The sequence below is a fragment of the Cylas formicarius genome, unplaced genomic scaffold (genome assembly GCF_029955315.1).
Source record: "Cylas formicarius isolate icCylForm1 unplaced genomic scaffold, icCylForm1.1 PGA_scaffold_6__28_contigs__length_40554024, whole genome shotgun sequence".
Classification (NCBI taxonomy): domain Eukaryota; kingdom Metazoa; phylum Arthropoda; class Insecta; order Coleoptera; family Brentidae; genus Cylas; species Cylas formicarius.
The window spans coordinates 25,250,735-25,269,841 of NW_026844347.1; the positions used below are offsets into that span (position 1 = coordinate 25,250,735).

Sequence of the window (19,107 nt, forward strand, 5' to 3'; positions counted from 1 at the left end):
GGAAATATATAAGGTAGTAATTTAAGGAGTTTCCAGGTCTCGATTCCAAAGCTTCGCATGCTTTTCTAGTTTCACAGCTGCCCGTGTATCGAACGGAACGAGGGGTGGAAGCGAGATTCGCAACTCAAATCATTCTTTGTTGGCACTTTACACCCTACAAACTCGAGAGAGCGATTATTTTTGGATTTCCAATTTAACTCTATTCGCATGCATTACGAAACTCTAGAGGTGAGAGATCGGAGTTCGTTATATATATATATATATATATATATATATATATATATATATATATATATATATATATATATATATATATATATATATATATATATATATATATATATATATATATATATATATATATATATATATATATATATATATATATATATATATATATATATATATATATATATATATATATATAAACATATTTCTTGTAATAGTGCAAGACTTATCCAGGCAAATAGAATCCTTCTTGCAACAAATATATTTTAGTTGAGATACAGATTTAAAAAAATAATTTCTCGAATTCCATATTTAATTGCTCAATATGAATTAAATGATTTAATTAGAACAAATGTGCTTTATTTGCAGGAACTAATTTTTTTCTCTGTGTTCTCGCAGACCACATGTTTTTAATAAACTTTATTAATTAGAAAGTTATGGGCATTGTCTGAATACGAAGTATAACTAGCTTGCTTTAAATGTTGTATTAAAACATCAAATGTTGTTGTATTAAAACAAAATATTTTTGTCGATATCCCTAAAAGTTTAACTTCATAACAATCATTCCTTTTATTAATGAGAGATATTTTGCTAAAGAACGGACGTACACAGTACACAGCGTGTTAATATTCGTTATTTTAGGTTCGTTTAAATATGAAAATAGATAAATTTTCGGAAAATCGATACCTACATACGATTTATAACCGAAAGCAATCGACCCCCGACATCGTCAACCTCTAAATAATCGACGTGTCGCGGAAACTACTCGATATTTTATCACCGCCTTTTCATTAGCCGACGAAATACTGCAAGGAATTCGACGAGCTCGACGTCCCGACGCGACGCGTCATACACGATACATTATTAATGATGTTTTCGGAACCCGGACATAAAAGGCAGAGCATCGTGTACGAATGCGAGTAATGATAATATATCATTGAAATTGGGCGGTTTATGTATTATCGCAGCCGGTTGACAACACGATGATAAACGATCTCGGGAAACAGTGTTGAGACGTGACGGCTCCGGGCTATATCGGAAGGGGGCTCAAATTTCGTTAAATTTTCACGGGGGCCCGTTTAGAAGTAATTAAGGGTTGATATCTGCGGCCCGCCACTCACCGAGAATTAACTAGTTATTATAACGGGTCGTGTTTGTTTTAGGAGGGGAGGTCGATGGTGGACGTTGACGATAAACGCCGGCGAAGCTGGATCATATTTAAAGTTGCAAAATACGAAAAAATGCACGCCGCCACGACAGTGAAAATTCTGTTCTAAAGCACTAAGCACTTGATTTTTATTTCCACATGACTATGTTATTCATGTACTACTTCTTTCTTATTCTCCCAACATCATAATCAAAAAGAACTTCTTCTTCTTAAAATTCCATCTTCTATCCGAACCAATCCCCGAACCAATCCCTCAGATTTCTCAGCCAGGATATTTTTCGCCTTCCGACACTTCTTTTTCCTCGGATTTTTCCCTGAATAATTAGTTGTAGCAAGCCATATCTCGGGCCCCTCATTAGATGTCCCATGTATTCAAGTTTTCGTTTTTTAATTGTCACCAGAATTTCCGGTTCACATCCCATCCTTCTGTGCACCTCAGCATTTGAGACCCTTTCCGTCCACGATATCCTCAGGATCCTTCTGTAACACCAGAGCTCAAATGCGACCAGTTTATTTAGATGCACCTGCTTCAGCGTCCATGCTTGCATACCATACAAAAGGACAGAAAACACATAACACCTGAACATTCTTAGCCGCAGAGTCAAACTTTGGTCTCTGTTGGTGAAGAACTTTTTAAGCCTGACAAACGCTGTTCGTGCTGCTTCAATTCGGGTTTTTATTTTAAAAAGAACTAACTAACCCTTAAAGGAAACAATATGACGCGAAAACTCATTGAGGAATACGAGAAGTGAGGACTCCAAGAAAACATTGCAAAAGCAGAATGTTCGAAATTTCGAAGAATAAGCAACTGCCACGGAAAGCCACGGCGATATTAAATATAAATCAAGAAATTAAGAAAAGTAACAAACATCAAATATATTTATGATGACCCTTTTCATTACTTTCACCAGGAAACAATATGAGAAAATCCTGGAAGAATTAAAATATAATTTTCAGGGTGACCATAAAATCAAAATAGATCATATAAGATTTTATCACCCTGGAGGATCAAAAGCATCGTTACTTACGAAAGAAACAGAAATGAACTTTTGGTTACTTAGCAATATTCAATCATCAAATTTGGAATATCATGAGGATTCGGTATAGTAGGAAAGGGCCAACAAGCGAATGGCATGTTGTTACTCTATTACGCTTACACATAACACTTAACGAAGGAAATGATGCAATCCTATCAACCCCATAACTTGTACGGTTTAATTCTTCCAAATTAACTAAATCCACTTCAATTTGCATTTATTAACTTACCATAGTTCAGTCTAAATCAGTTATATCAAAACGTTTTTCATGTTTTCAAAAGAACATGTCTCCTAAATTGTGCTCAAGTTGCGGTTGTGAGCTCATTATTGTATCGATTTTCCATCACATGTTTTGGATTCCAAGTAGTAGTATTTCAACTCTACTCTAACTTCAATTGTCAGCCATAATGCCAATGTTTAGGGTATGTGTTGTGGAAACTATTGAAGTTCAAACACTTCTGAAGTGCTTTTCTTGGGGCAACTAGGGTTGTCGCTAGTTCGGCAGCACTTATAGCCAACCAATTTCAATTAATTTCATTTTAAATCGTACAAGACATACAAGTTTTCCGACTACAATATTTTTAGATTAACGGAAACTTTGGGTGCTTCTAGCCATGCAGAGAGAGAGAGAGATAGAGAGGGGGAGAGAGAGAAAGAAATATAATTTCAAATCAAATTAAAAAACGGGAAACACTTAACAATTGAAGTCATACTAAAAAAATGATAAGTCAACGAGATTGTCGATTTTTTAATTAACGACGTTACCAAATTATTTATTATAATATTTGTCAGGGTTTTCAGGATCTTAGAAATTTTAGAAAGATGCGAAATATTTCAATTAATGTTGGGAGGTAGGTTCCCCCTCGAACATTAATCGATTTTCCGAAATATAAAATTTAATTTTGTTTGACGACATAATGGCGGAAATTTTATTGAAAAAAACAAGTCAAACAAATTCTTTCAAAATCTAGATTAGTCGACATGGTTTTTCATTGCTTTTATAGCTGACACTGCTGGGGCATAAGGGCGGGGTGAAAAAATACAAAAAAGTTACAGTGGATACACGAGCTTGTACTTCCTGAGAGTGGCCGGAAATTATAGGTTTCTCGTTAAAACAAAAGAAGTCGGAAAGACGCCATACTCGAGGTAGAGCTCTGTCGCATTTTGCCAATCTTCTCGAGTATGTATCAATTTCCTACCAAAATCAAACACATCGTCGTTGTTTTTAGAGCCTATCCCCGTGCAGCAGCGGCAGCAGGAGACATCCGGGTCTTTCCCCCAATCTTAGTCAAAACGTATTTCCCGTAAGCAAAAGTCATTCATGTACCCCCGGCAGTGAACATGCGCCCTGGCACCTATCGATCAGCGTCGTCGCAGCGCTGTGGCTCTTCGTGACCTAGACGCCTTTGGACGCCGCAGTAGTCGAGATCCGCATCCCCCGGGGTTGCTACTATCGTCGGTGACCGTTCCGCAGGGTTGCTGCCGATTGACGACGATGATCACTGCCACGTACGGGATGTGATACGAACCGGTTTCGTACATGAGTTCGTTCTGGGACTCGATGCGGGTTTTTTGAAATTTTTCACGTAGGGGTTCAACGTGTAGCGCGTGTTAGTAGAGTTAATTAGTAGTGACTTTGAGACTAGACCGTGGTGTTCATAAACTATCAAATAGGTAGGGTAAAACTTATATGATATTGCAGTGCCGTTTAATTTGTGGCATACCAAAGCCATGAAATATATTAGAATATACATTATGCTCGCACTTATGCTACTCTAATCAGGATATAGTTTTAAAGTAGTCCTTTAAATGAGCAGCACTGATGTTTGTAAGGTCAAGTTGACTTGCTTCAGAATTGGTTTACTATCGCACATAATGAGTCAGCAAAGAGATATAATGATATGGTGGATATAGTTTACTATTATGCTCTCTTCACTCATAATTGAATTGATGCCAGCGCTGTTGTTTAAGCTGAGCTTTATTTTTGGGAAGTAATTAATGCTACATCTGTAATAAGCATACGTAATGATAAATATTTGATATTCGCTGAGAAATATTTATTTGCTGACTTTTTTTCTAATGTCCTTTCCACATAAGTAAAAACACTAATCTTTTGAGTGAGATACGTATTCAGTATAGCTTAAATCATACCTTTTTCTGCTTTATTCGAAACGTGCTTTGAAACTAGACCTCCATGGACCATTAGGCACTCACCGCAATCTCAAAAAATAACCACGCCAGTAAATTTTCGGATTTTAGGGGTTTGTGTGTAAATTAATTTGTTGCCTCGGCAATAATTTCTACACAATGCTATTCAATCTCTCGTTATCTCTGTTATTCCATCATAAAAGTAAATCGAACAAATCTGCACAGCAGTGTGTACTTAAATATTTTAATTGTACTTTTTTTTTTTAATCGAAATCGCAAAGGACAAGCCTATGGTGCACTAGTACACTGACGTTCGTGGGGTTTCGAGGCGGACTGTAACTTAAAGAGATAAAGCGATAAAATAATAGCGATAAAATAATAATCAAGCGATAAAATAATAATCTTAAACTAAACTAAACTAATTCTTGCGGATAATTTGTACAGATGTTATCCATTTTGACTGCAGTTAAACACTTCAGCAATAAGGAAAGCAAATTGTTGAAACATTTGACTGTAGTTAAAAAGTCAAGATTGTCTTAGAGTTGAATTACGTTGGAATAAATATTCAGTGAGAGGCCAAGATGTGAATTGGTTATAATAACAGCTTAAAACTAACCAGAAATGCTGCAACAGTTTGTTTACGAAAAAAATCCCAATATTGGCGTTTCTAAAATTAGATATTCGTTAATATTTTTGACTTGACCAAGTAAGTGCTTGTTCAAATGACAGGGTATTAGTGCCCTCAATTGTGGATGCTGAATACAAGTCCAATTTCTATTAAAAGTTTCATTTTTAAACTAGATAGAAAAAAATTGATTTAATTTTTAGCATTTCAATAATCACAACGGACCGGACAAAATGCTCGATTGTCTAAAGCGTCTAAAGTTAGTAGACTCAAAGAAGAAAATGAACATTTCGAAGATATTTGGAGGGACTGAGATTTGGTTGGTTTGACATAGGCGGTCTTTAACTATTAAAATTACAACAGTAAGCTGTAGAAATAACTGCTACTAATTTAATTGCAAAATTATTGGACTAGTTAAACGCATCAAACGAATCTGGTAGAAACGATCTGATAGATACGCATAATTGGATTGTTTTATATCAAACCGAATTAATTTGATCCAACTTGAACGGTCACATCGATATGACTACTAACCTAATTTTGGGACATCTGCATATATAATTAAGCCGTTTGGTCGTTAAATTCAGCAGAATTTATTGCCAAATTCTCCGAAACGATTTCAGATTGGGTTTAATTGACGTCAACGTCGCTCGCAAAAATTTTAATCAAAAATCTGTGCGCCTATTCGGTATTGTTTTTTTTTAATAGTAACGGCAAATTAATACCGCGTGGAGAGTTAGGCACCTCCTTTCATTTGTCGTCGCGAATTTAGATGGGAATAATTACGGAAACAAAGGGGTTCCGTTTCTTGAAAATTGTACACTGCAGCGGGAGATAATATCTCATTCTGAAGCATCCAATTTTGGTCCACTTTTGTGTTTAGTTAAAATGGCGCGCTGGAGGGCGTCTTAATGAAGGGACCGCGCTGTTTCGATAAGGTCGATGCTGTAATATACGATTACACAACTATGATGCTAGGGAGTATACACAACGAACAGAAATTTTCGTATACAGGTCCATATAAAAAGTAATAATCAATTTTTAATAATAAATATTGTGCAATAACGAATTTAAATATTGAAAATTGTAATTCGAAAACATTAATATCACATTTTCTAAAATATTTGAAATAAGTATGAATTATGTAATTGACAATGACGGGGATATGAACAATAATTTACTTGATACTATGCTAAACTTAAATCATTTTTATATTCAATACATTCTTACAGATATTTAATTTAAATTATCAAAACAACACGAGTTCCTGCCTATTCTCTCTAAACCTAAGTTGTTGTCAGGAAATTCTTCCCCTGTTTAAAAAAAAAGACGGAGAGTAATGCCAAAAAATATTTAAAAAATGTTTCCGGTACCCATCTTTGATTCGTGTTAACTTTTATTTTATTACCAGAAGAAAAACCATAATAATTCATTCCAATAAGCTTTTGTAATCAGCTTAAAAGGGCCACTTCGATCCTTTGGCTCGGATTCCATGCGATCTCTTTTAGTCGGAGGTCCGCAGTTTTCAAACACTTTTTATAAACAACAATATTTTATCCGAGGACTGCGAAATACTGCGATTTAGTAGTTAGTTTTGCAAACACATATATTCCGAGAAATAGACAGCGTCAGCAAAACAAATCGCACGAATTAAACTTTTTCGGATGAAACGATCCTTTTCGAAAAGAACGTTCATTTGTCAAGCAACGAAGCAGTTTTATCGAGGGCAGCTGCGATGCTGCAACCGGAGTTTGAAAGAGGCAGCATGATTTATAATTGTTGGTTAGGGTTTTGTTTTATTATTTCGGAAAAATTTGTCAAGCTACTGCAACGACCTATTTTAAAAATGATTTCGGAATAAGAGCGCAATTCCTTGAATTTTGCTTCCAACTGTTATAGTTAAAAGTACTCCATTTTAGTTAAAAGAAATGTTTATTTTGGCTAGCAGAAATTTTTTAGTTTGATTAACCGCAATTGTTCCAAACTTTCAACCTCCGATTTCATTTCATGTATTAATGTTTCTGTGCTGTCAAGTAGCAACCACTTCCACATAGTCCATGTTTGAGATTCTCATTAGCAAACATGTATATCGTAGATTTCCGCTTAGAATATATTAGGATAGCTCCCAGTATATTCTAAGATTGTGCCCTAAGTTTTGGACATTTGCGTTAACCATAAAATTCTTTGTTCTATGTATATCGTGTAAGAAAGCAGGAAAACAGAAAAGTCTTAATAACGAGCATCAGTTTCTGCATTGTTAAGACAGTTCTTCCGACCTCTAGTAATTACGTATTATTATGTAAGAGTAAAGTAAAAAAAAATCCTTGTTAGCCATATGCTATTTTTCACTCACACCTACAAATATTCTATTTTCTATTAAAGTAAACATAGTCTTTTTTGTTTATTTTTTTAATAATATGCAAGTTTTTTACTGATACATAACTTTGGTTCGAGGGTTTTACGTTTATTTCGAATTTCTAAGACGCAAAATAATGTTCAGGTAACTTATGCCAGTATTGAAAATAACAATAGAGGCCTTGCCCATGCTGACAGTAATGGAACTGATGAAGCAACTATGTAATTTTTTTTTGAGAAGGACCATTCAACGTGAGCATGTGCGAGATTTAAAATTTCGTTTTTCACCAATGGCAGCTTCTGTCAAATTTTGACCGTGAACCCATGAGATCTTGCGGCTTTCAACACACCACATTGTCGCTGACAGATCGTCCATGTTTGGATGCGGCATTTTTACGGTAGTATCTTCTTAAAATATGTCGAAATCCTATTGAATTTATAGGCAAAAAAGAAGTTAAGGTGTGGAAAAGCAGTGCAGCACCCGCGTCGACGTCAGTATAATTTTGTAAATAATTTGGCGTTTTTGTTCTTTAAGCCCTGTAGATACGATGCAATTTCTACATGTATTTTTACATATAAGCTATTTTTTCCGATTTTTTTGCTTGTAATTCGCCACAAAGTGTTAGTTTTCATAAACTCATATATAACACCTCTACTGAAATAACTTTGAGATACTAGATATCGTACAAGAAACATCCTTAGTGGAAAAAGTGTTCAAGAAGCACCGCCTATAGACAGTAGTTGACAATGGGTATTTCTTATGCTTGTTCTGGTAAAACTTCAACTTTTAGCTTAATTGTTTTCTTATATTTCCTGTAATTGTTGTACATCTAAACATTCTTCGTAGCTATTTAAGCGTACCTAAAAATGTTGGGAATTCTGTTTAGTAATTTCTGTAAGTCTATTTTTCAGTTTGTTAAATGTAAAATACATAGGAACCACTGATTCTCTAATTAATTAATTATTATTATAATTATAATATCATAAAACAACAAAGTATTGAAAGCACAAATTATACAAGTTTGTGAGTACGGTACGGAGACCAAAAATGAAAACAACAATGGTACAGGGTACTGAATGTTCCATGACACTGGTAATTACTCATCTCGGCGTTGCGAATTATGGTCGGATTTCAGAGATTCATGTTGCGTTCTTATAAAAATTAATCAATTTTCTAGAAAAATTACAGAATTGAATTGACGCATGCGCAAAAGATCCACACCTTCCTACTAAAATATCATAGCCACCTGCGGCACATAATTTTTTTACCGTAGAAGGGCCACTATATTATCTTATAGTTATATAAAAATAAGAAATATGTATCGCACAAACGCATACTCGCATCGCATACTATGACATGTTTTGGGGATTACCAATGACTGCCATTTCATTTTTATATGCTATTTCCACTGATTTATTTACTGTAGTTAATGTAGATATTTTAAACCAATGAGGGTTAGAGACAAGAATATATTCAGCGAAGATCGCATGTCCACCAATCACTTGTGTAGCAAAACGATACAATAAGACTGGTGAATACAAAAGGTGTTCTGGTCAAGGATTCACACCTGATAAACGAGTTTATGAGATTAATAATAATTATTATTAAAAGAATTAATAGAAGGACGTTGGTTCAAATCCAAAAGATCCCGATCTCGTTCCCAAGCTTTAACAGCATAAAACGAGACCGTTATAATTTGCAAAAACTCACACCTCAAACATTGCGGAAGTTTTTACAGAAACAATAATATAATTGTCAAAGCAAAACTGATTGATAACATCTTAGATTTCATGGTTTCTTCATTAGTTGAGACAATCTTACAGAGTGTGTTGAGGTGTATTTAAGAATTTATGCTGATTGGTACGCAGTATCCTTGAAGATGTTTTCCTTATTACGGCTTTATTGGTTACATTGAAGACATGGGAATTGAGATTGACTATCCATGAGTTCTGATGGTAATCTTATAGAACATCTATGGATTTAGCAAATCCAACTCCTAACTCAATTGGAGAATTAGCAATTGTTCCAAAAGTGCCTGGAGGCGAGGAAACTCTAAATACTTAATTGTCATCCTTAGAATATTGTTGATTGTGGCTATTGTTTTTCTTTTCATATAGTCCTCTATAAAATCTGTTGTACTAAAATCATCCAGTTTAACTCAAGAAATATTACCTTTGTTCTGCATGCGAGACATTTGCGGAAGTAACATGTTACCACGTATATATTTCTCCGCGAATCCTGTTAAAAGCTTCTGGCAGCGTTCGATTCTGAAACGCGCAACTTTTTGCTGCCTTTCTCAATTTTTCAATTCCTTTGACGTGGGTTTCCGCGAGCCACTGCTCGAAGGCTTTCATTGTAATGCGATCTGTAATCCCATTTTTCCCCGCTTTATTTCGCCGTACCCACATCAAGCTTTTTTTTGTTACGAAACATATAGGTTGAAAACCTTCGGTAGGGATTATAGAATATGATGGAGTTTTAAGATCTTTAGTTTTTAACAATGAGTTTCGAAACGTTAAAATGTGACGAAATAAAAGCCACTAGATAAATAAATATATAAGTTATCTGTAGTAGTCTACTGGAAATGTAAACGCTTACCCAATTCATCACCGTGTGGCATTCTGTACTATTTCTAAGACGCTTAGTTTTTGGGTAAATGTTTGCAAAACTGACTTTTGTCCGTGGGTGAATTTTAGCTGTCACTTTCCGCACGTTTTAATTTGATCTTTCTTGCAGAGGTAGGAAATAGAAAATAAATTATCTATAATTTAAAAAGAAGTCGGATACTACAAATTTGTGTTGTACTCTCAAGACCAGAGCTTCGAGCACTGATTAGAGCCTACGTGCTATTGAATTAATTCCTAATTAAAAAATTAAAATTATTTGCTTATAAATATTGAATACTTAATTCATATGTTTTAATTTCATCAATCAAAAATGTGTGTTCCTAAAAAAAATTCCAGTTTGGTGAGGATGAACATTAATTTATTAGAATATCCATATCTCTGAATTGACTTGGAATTAGGACAGGTGTATCTCGTTTAGCAAAGAATAGTTTAGTTAATGTATGAGTAAAAAGAAAATGATAAATTTCTAAGGACCGAGAAGGTGGATATGCAGAGGTGATTTTTTTAGGTGGTACTAAGAAATACATTTAGCAAGAAACAAAATATAAAAGGATTCTTCCGTGGATTGTACCCGTATGTGTCCCTGTAAAGGAAAACCAGTGAAAACAAATTTCTGCAAAATATTGCAAAATCGATTAGGGTAGAGTGTTGGTAGAACTAGGTCTCATCACTAGTTGTATAATATGATACTAATATCGCTCTTCTGCGATTTGATGATTATGAGAAAAGTGTTTTTTTCTCTCTATAAATTAATAAGGCATATTTGTGTATTTTTTGGATAATTTCAGAGTAATTTTGAAGAACTTATATTTCGAGAAATTTAAAAAATGAGGAATGCAGAATTTTGGGGATTTTCTCGAAGAAGGGAATTTCATTGAGAGCAGTGAACATTAATGTATGGTTTAGTCCACGACTCAAAAAACCATACAATCATGTACAATGAGCGTGAAGTAAAAAATAACATTTGCATCAACTTCATTGTCGCTTTACGACTAATGACAACAATCATGCGATTGCTGGTTTAAGAACAGGCAAAATAAAACGAACTGAAAAGAGGCTAACGACATCTCGTCGCTTAAACACGCTACCTGGCGTTGTTTTTAAGCACGTCGCATGACAACGGCCGGACATCAAAACAGGAACGAACTTTAGATAGCGATAACGTTTTGAATTGCCGTTTTTGTTGAGAGCTTAAAGCTTAATTAGATTTTTGCGAGAAACGTTGGCCATAACATTTTGCCAGTATTTAGGCCTTGTCTGCTGATAAAAATGACTGGATCGCCTGACTGTCCCGTCCAGCTATAACAGTTTCATTAATATTAAGGAGCCGGAAGATTAAAAGTTCCGCTGTAGGAAATTAGGGAATTAATTGCCGCTTTTTGAAAGCAGTGCTCTTGAATTCAAGTGTTATTTTGTCAAGTCGATCTTGATAGTCAAATTAACTTTTGTATAATCCTTTAAATAGTACGTAAAAGCATTTAGCGTGTCTAATTTCGAAACGGTTATAATAAAGATATTTTTTCAAATAAAAAAAGAACATGTGGGAAAATTAACACTAGAGCTGGAAGAGTACATAATGTTACTGAATCATTAAATTACTTTTGGTTTCTACTATGACGCGGTTGAATGTATCAAATTCTCTCAAGTAATAACAAAATTCGAAAATATGAAATGGCTCTGCTAATATATTTCTGGTTTACTTTTATGATAGCATTTAAAACGTACGGCTAGATATTGGGCTAGGCTGGGATGGAAAATAATAATATTGAATGTATTTGGGCCTAAACTTGGTCGAGGAATTCGCCCTTGTTTGGTACATATATTTAAGTAAGTAAGTCCTTGTATAGAGAAAAATACCTCATTTTAAGAGTAAAACACTAAAACCTTTCGATTTTTGCTTAGTTTGACAAATTAGTATAGGCTTGATAAATTTTTTTAAACAAGAACGTTAATGTGTTTGTTTGATTGCAGATTCCGACAAAGTTCTAATAGTTACGAATTCTCCGATGAAGAAAAAATACTGAAAAGTGTAAACTTGTGACGTAACGTTGTCAGTGAAATGGTACAAGTGTTTTGAAAATAACAAAATTTTTTGACGACAACGCAGCAATTCGGTATGTAAATTTAATCGCATTGTTTGCAAGCCCTTTTTATCTACGTACTATGAAAGCCGCTGATAAATACGCTGGGGAAAACAAAAGTTTTTCAACAACCCACTAAGCTCGATTAACCGATTTAACGCAACATTTAACACAAAATTATAGTGACTGTACCGAATGGGTTAATCTCGCCCAGTTGTCGAATAATTATAACACATTCTGCTATTGCAAATAATGCCCTATAACCTTTGGTTGCGTATTCATTATGCGTATATACATGGAAGATATACAATAGAGTCCGCGTTTCCGATCTATATGGGCGAGCATAATAATCTATTATCATCATATGCATTTTGAAATTAATATTTTGGGGTATTTTAGGTTTAATTAAATTACATCATTTTATGTATAGCGCATCGTGAAGCTCAAGACACCGATCAAAATTCACTGAAATTAGGTTTAGTTAATAATTTTGTTTTAGATCCATCCCATAGTGACCAAAATAATTTGCTATTTAATTTTATTGACATCAATCATTATTATGTCAACAAATTTTAAAAGAAAATCAGAATCAGACACTGTTTTAAAAATAACCCTGGCAAAGTGCAATATCACAAATGATTGCACAAATTTTCTTTTGGTTTAAGTAGTAGAATTAATTTTGCCTAGATTAAAAAGTTAGATATTTTAATCAATTTTTTATTTTACAAAGATACTGATGTCATGTTTTGGTATCATTCAGGTTAACAGATATGCTTGGATCTTGTAAGTTGATTTTTTGACAAAAAAATGTTCCTATCTGAGATACAAACGCGGACTGAGTGTCCTAATGGAATTCGCTATTAGACCATGCCGGCTCTGGGAGTGAACGTGTTAAAAAAAAGAAAACGTTCGTTGTAAGACCCCACACAGTTTCAACCAGAAAATAATTCAATTTTAAATTTGATTTAAACTTAAGATGGAAGACATAACGGTACAAAGTCCAGACGTCTCAAAAACAATAAACATAGTAATATAACCGAGAAAGAGCCAGAGCCACACGTAGTAAACGAGGCCTTCTAAGCTCTAACATTTGACCCTATACAAAGTTGCAATCCACCTTTCCATCCTTTAATGCAATTAGGGAACGGACCAAGTAAATAGGCGAAGTTCATTTCATTGCCTGACTGCATAACGAACCGTTATGCGAGCTGGAATTTAGCGGCTTTTACGGGATCCCTTTAAACTTTGACCCTTTTATGTTTACTCGATTACTTAGGCTAAATCTTCTTCACGTTTAGCTTTTACGAAGAATGCGGCCCACGTTTCGTGGGAAAGTTTAGCACAAACTGGCAGAAACTCTGGACCAAAAGGCCAAGACGATTTTTTTGCTAGTTACTTAAATCGATGAACTGTATTATTTGAAACATAAAACTTTTTTTTCTTAATAGTAAAAACGTACCAAAATTATAACGTTTGTCTTTGGTTTATGATAATTTTATTAGGGTTTATATTTTATTAGCACTGTACTGCATTGAAGTCTTCAGTCTCACTTTCCTTGTTTACTTTTTCCTGCTTTTTTGAAAATTCATGACGAAGTTTTCGAAACAATCGGAAACCTATTTTAACCATTCCAACCCTCTCGTCCACTTTTCCAGATTATCGCCCGAAAAGGTTATCCGCTTTATCCAGAAAAAACGTTTTCATACTACGTTCCCGATGTTTTCTATATTTCCACCAATATTTGAAAGTACGCCGCAACCCTGGCGTGTTATCCCCAACTTTAATAAAAGAATACATTTGTTTAGTTCAGCAGACAACACCAAATTTTGAAAAATTATTGTTCTTTTTTATTTTCAGTTAATTATTATTATTAAGATATACGTTTATGGTGGTAAATTGTTTTTGATTGATACCAAAGACCAACAAAGATTTTGTGAATTGGTATTTTTCATATTTTTCGAGTTCTAGCAACTATAACAATGGAAAAAGAACTTTTTTTGTTTTTATCACACATTTTTGAATTAATTTTTGAGATGTCATATATATTGTTTTAAAAATGGGAACATTTCATTACGTTCTAAAAATTGAAATTGCTACGCCACTGGCATACATCTTGCACAGATTAACAGAATATTAGCGGGGAATCCCCCAAGGCAAAATATAGCTTCTGGGTTCCAAAAATGTAGTCAAAACTTGGCCGCGTCGGGTCGTGGCGGCATGTATTGAAGAAAGCCCGTTTATCATATAATTGCGTTTGTTGTAGGCAGTCTTTTCGTAAGATTACTGAGCATTGTGCAGTTAAATTTCTTTTTAAAATGCCAAGACTTTGTAAAAATATTCCAAATACGTTTTGCTATGTGTGAAATAGATGAAGATACCTTTAGTGATGTTGGGGATCAACCACAGTTATTTTCACAATCAGAATTTAATGACTCAGTGAGAGACTTAGGTGAACCTAAGGATATTTGCGAAAAATTAGCATCTAGACTTTGAAGTAAGAATTTACTGGCACAAGACGTTAAAATCTCATATTTCAGGAAGCGCGAGACAGAATTTATGGGCTATTTTGAAGAAAGTGGTTCACTTGTTTATTGCACCGATATTCCGAATCTAATAAATACACTTGGTATAGTTCTGAGGACTGGAGGCTTTTTATTGACTCATCCAAGGTGTTCTTTCGCACAAGGGAAATGTTGTTACTTTTGTACATGTTACTTAGAGTATCTGGAATTGTGTAATTATTTATTTGAAAAGATGGCAAAAGTGTACCGTACCTTCCCTTTGAGTTACTGGAATTTTGAGATTTTTTTTGTTAGAAAAACAGAGTTCAATTGGTTTATTGTAGGCCATAAGAAATGAGATTATTCGATTACCCAATTTTAATGTTTTTTCATCATAGTTTATTATAGCTTTCATATCTAATAAATCTTTGGTTCTTATTAGAGCATCAAAGTTATTATGCCAATTAACTATTCGAAGTTTTATATTGTTATTAATTCCCAATTCTTGAAACAAGGGAAAATTTAAATTTTTGTATTCTTGAAATTTTGTTTACAGCTTATTATTTCGAAAGGTTCATAAAATATATAACTCGTGCGTGTCATGGAGCGCATCCCGTTGCTATAAATGTCACGTCGAAAATACCATGCGAAGAATAGAGGTAGAGAATAATGGGTACAAAATAATACTGAGCTCCCGGGGAAAGGACAGCGTTGGTTCACAGACGGTTCTTAAAGCAGTGAAGATGTTGTGGAACATCTAAAAACATCTAAAAAATCGAGCTCTATGCAAAAATGCTGGTAGAGTGGCAACTCAGACAGAGAAACATCATAATACCAAAAGATAGCCAGGCAGCATTAAAGATGTTGAAATCGCTTCAATGCTCTCCAAAACCGTAAGGAGCTACCAAGAATCTGTATTATCTTAGAGACGCGAAATTAAGTAACCCTGACGTCGATACCTCTACCCAGTGGTCTGGAGAGAAACGAAAAAGTAAACTTTTTGGCATGGAATGGGGGCAGAAGGATAGGATCACAACCGATGTTGGCTATTTCTCGTCAACCGGCAAGACATGCAATCGACTCCTGGAAAGTAGGGGAAGCTCTCCTACACAAGCTACGATTACCAGAACCAATTCATTGGAAGACATAAATACAATGTTTCACGAATTCTGACCCTCGACAAACCTGAAACCCTGATGTATACCGGACACTGCGACCTCAAACACCACATGCACGGTCTTGCGGAGGAGTTTTGTTTATGCCCGGCGATGGAAAGACTTAGAATCTGAAGAACATGCCGCCACACAAAGTAAAGAACTTCATACGACGGCTGAACCTGATGAGAGAAACATGAAATTCGCCGCAATAGATCGATTAGACACGGTAGGCCGGTAAGACGAACAACCGACCGAACCACCAAAAATCTAAAACCCAACGACGTACTTTTCACACGCTTTTTTATTTTTAACATGCCGTTCGCAGTTATTTCACGTAATTTGTCTAAAATACGACTTATACGTAAGGCCATGTCCACTATTCTTTGCCTTTAGATTTGTTTATTTCGCTTCTATTGAAAACATGTATTATATGTCTTTTCTGGATCTCCGGCGACCATACAATGTACGGATCGTAAAACGTCCCAGACTTTTATTCGGAAACACATTCAAGAAAATGTTTGTCCGATATTCTGTTTAAGCTATTTATTATTTATGGTTCGTTTCAGAATTTTTGGTTTATTTCCTGTATGCCATAAAATTTTAATGACACCGTCATTTTGTAAAATCGTATAGATACCGATTTAAGAGTCTTGCCTTTGAATTGATAGTATACAAAATTAAGTAGATTAGATTCAGCTGTTGTACGATAATATTATTTACATATTCTTAAATTAAAGAAAGCTCCAGGCGAACCGAGCGTGAGTTCTAGTCAGATTGAGTTTTAACAATATAAGCATCAATTTGAGCTCCACTTTAGTAACGATTTTGATTGCACACGAGAGAAGCGCAGCAGGGCAATAAACGAGTAAGTAAGTGTCCGAAAGGTTTGCGATAATGGGCAATGAAGCTAAGGTATTAAGGTGACGCTTTCCGCATGCTTGATCCGTGCATAATTCGATATTTTAGTGAAATGCTCGGCATGGTTTGAATGCGAAAGTTAACTAAGGTACCTAGGGTTATCCAGAATAATTTCAATACACTATTTTTTTGGAATATTTTATGCAAATAATTTTTTAAAGCAACCATCAAATAATTTTGAGTCTGGATCTTGATCATATCCAAAGGTATATTATTTACACTTGAAAGATGGTAATATCAATTACGATTTAATCCTTTCCAAAAAGAAGTTAGAAAACGTTCTTAACTTTCGTGACATCAGGGGTTGCTTAAATAACTTCACACAATTATTTATTCATGTGTATTTTATTTTATTTAGTTTAGCTTTTTTAGTTTTTAAATAAGCTAAAGTCATTTCGAAAAGCACCAGGTACCAATTTTCAAATCATGCACGGTAAAAAAATTATGAAAACACCTCGTGAAATAGCAGAAACTTATTTAATAATACCCTGTATATTCAATAGTGGGAGAAAATCACTTCAGTGTGAAACCGAAGCATCCAAATGTGAGGAAATAATAAAAGAAAGGCTTCTCAAAAAATGAAGTCGAGTGTGGTACGTGACAAAGTATTGTGTAAAAAATGTATAAGGAAATGACGGAAAAGGCGGCGTGAATATAGAACGATAAATTTGAATAAGATATCGGGTTTTGTCGCCAAATCGGGAGCTTAACGAGCGTAAGATGTGAAGGGGATGGAACCACTGGCAACGATGTGAAGTCGATACCAAACATGCTTCTCGGGCAGAATACCAATAAATAAAGAGTCAAAACGAATCAAAAATTACAAAACGAAATTAATTTACGTTAATTACAAAAATTTACACATTGTTATAAATATACTAATTTTAATTTATTTATTAGAATAGTTAATTGTTAATTTTGAGAGGTTTGAGTGTTTGAGAAGAGGATTAGTAATAATTTATCTGCCACCGATTATTTAAATTATTTTTAATATATTTACTCTGATTTCTGAAAATAAAGGCATAGCTGCACTTGATTTCTAACATCGTAGTCCCTATATTCGCAAATCACGAAGTTGTCACAAATTTGGGAATGTAATGTCAGGTATCAATGTGAAAGTGATTAAGATTCAATATTCTCCGCTGGCGATATTCAGCAATTCTCGGTCTATCTGCATGTAAGTTCTTGACACATGCGCCTTTCGAGGTATACAAAACAGTTTGCCATCGGTCCACGTTCCAAATGCTCTATTCTGTTCAATGTCCTGATTTTTATGAACCATGTTTCCGCACCATAGAACGGGATAGGCCAATCGTGGCATTTAACCGCCGGGAATCGAAAGGTAAATGAAAGATTACGAGAAAAAAGACCATTTCAAATTTAGAAATCTTATTTTTGCATAGCCTAAATCGTACTTTCACTAGGGTAGTAAATCATTATTTTCAATTGGAAACTCTTATTTTCTAATTCTCATTAGTAATATCTACTTACTGCGATGTAACGGTTTAGTCTAGTTTAGTCCACAGCGGTTACCTACATCGTTATCGTGATTTAATAATGAGGAAGGTATAGGACACTATTTAAAATCCTTTTCTATTACAAACCCAACAAGCATAAGGTTACTTTTTACAAAACTTCTGGATAAACACCGTCTCAAATGACTCATTCAAATATTGGTGACAGATAAAGACCTGAGTCGCGGTTAAGATTGTTAGGTTGTTTATAGATTTCTATAGACTCTCGGATTTTTCGTTGGTAGAAGAATTGATTACATGCAAGAGTTTTAGTTTTATCGAATAAAATTTTATGTTCGTGTTCTTTGAGCCTAGTTGATATTTTTCGCCAGGTCTCTCCAATGTATTCCTTGCCGCATATATGTGGAATGCTGTAAACTCAAATGGAATTTTGTCTTCGACGGACCGAAGATATTGAGAGATTTTTAGACAAGTGGTAAATCTGGTTTTAACGTTATGTTTCTTTAGAATTTTTAATATGTGGTCGGTGATGTTTTGAATGTAAGAAAGGACCACAGTGGTAAGTGTAGGATTGCTTTCGGCCTCATTATTATTGGAAGGTTGTGGTGAAATGTATTTTTTGATGGAACATTTAATATCTTTAATGTTGAAGTTACTAGAGAGAAAAGCAGAAGCACCGTTTTAATTCTAGGTTCAACGAACAATATATAAGCAGGCACGGAGTAAAATGCGAGCCAGTTTCAGTCAAGCTCTTTAGAAGCCAATAGGATGATTGGCGTTTGTCAA

At 34.6% G+C, this 19,107-nt stretch overlaps 1 protein-coding gene across 3 annotated transcripts in view; it reads left to right on the forward strand.

Annotated features, from left to right (window-relative positions):
- The first annotated feature begins 3,868 nt into the window (after window positions 1–3,868).
- The window catches only part of LOC132703517 (uncharacterized), a 90,959-nt gene continuing 75,720 nt past the window's right edge, over window positions 3,869–19,107 (forward strand). For 2 of the 3 annotated variants that reach the window (XR_009619093.1, XM_060672833.1), the window contains exons 1-2: window positions 3,869–4,107; window positions 12,161–12,303. The gene's annotated coding sequence lies outside the window, so the exon portion shown is untranslated. The remainder of the gene's footprint in view (window positions 4,108–12,160; window positions 12,304–19,107) is intronic. The other variant, XM_060672834.1, reaches the window with a different exon arrangement.